This window comes from Trachymyrmex cornetzi, unplaced genomic scaffold (assembly GCF_001594075.2).
Source record: "Trachymyrmex cornetzi isolate Tcor2-1 unplaced genomic scaffold, Tcor1.1 scaffold1536, whole genome shotgun sequence".
In the NCBI taxonomy this organism is placed as follows: domain Eukaryota; kingdom Metazoa; phylum Arthropoda; class Insecta; order Hymenoptera; family Formicidae; genus Trachymyrmex; species Trachymyrmex cornetzi.
In genome coordinates, this window is record NW_017296131.1 from 4,533 (window position 1) to 5,771 (window position 1,239).

The window sequence follows — 1,239 nt, forward strand, 5'->3', positions numbered from 1 at the left end:
TAGTTAGGTGGAAGGAAAAGAAATATATATCTGATTCCACATATAGAGGTTTGTTATGTAATGACGGGATACTTCCGATGGCCTACGCTCTTCCGAAGATACTCGTATATAAGCAGGACTGCCCCTTTCGTATAATAGTTTCTTCGATAAACAGTCCTTTATATTCGTTAGCAGTGTTTCTTCATAATATTATCATTAAAACAATTCCTAAGGCGGATAGTCATATCGATAATAGTTTTAAACTCGTTAAGGAACTTGATGATAGGCGGTTGAGTGATGAATTTCAGTTGATGTCACTGGATGTTGTTATATAGCCTCTTTACTAACGTACCCATTGACTATGCGATGGACTGTATCCAAGATCATTGGCGATTTATTTCTAGATATTGTTGTTTACCGAAGGAGGAATTCATCAAAGCGGTTCAGTTTATTTTAGATTCTACTTTCTTTGTGTTTGATAGTGTTATTTATAAACAGAATTATGGTACTCCCATGGACTCCCCGTTGTCTCCCGTCATCGCGGATTTAGTTATGCGTAAGTTAGAGAATAGAGCTTTGTCTTTGATTCAGTTTCCGTTGCCCCTTTACTATAGGTATATGTTGATGATATAATCATGGCCCTTACGGAAAGAGACACTGAAAATTTCGAAAAAACACTGAAAATTAAGTGTTGTAACGATGCACCCCCAGAACTGCATCGTTCCCGGCAATGCCAACTCGCCGGATGCCGCTACGGTGGCCCCCCGGTCACCGTACGCGATGAGAGCGCGGTGCGCTCGAAACATTTAAGAAAACGCAAACATAATTCCAGGCCGCGTAAACTCGCAAGTCTGCGAAACCCGAACGTCGCCGAACGACGCCGAGCGCCGCAGCTCTCGCTCGTATTGTTCCACGCCGAGAGTCACCGAATGATTCCGGAACAATACGAACGGGAGCAACAATTAGTATAAAAGCGCTTCCGAGAGAATAATTCGGGCTTTTTGCTCCTGATCCGATTCCTGGCACCGACCGATTCCTAGCTCCGATCTCCAAGGCAATACAGCGGTGGTAAGGGTGTTCCCTGCCACTACCGGCATTTACCGGTCAGCTATTGCACTCAGCTCCGCTCTCCGACTCACCGCTCCTAGCAGGCTTCTCGAACCGACTCGCTGCACCGCGGCGGTAGGGCTCGCCTTGCCTCTGTCGGCCGTTTCCGACCAGCTGCAGCGACCGCTCCGAGAGCCTTGCAACGAGACGACC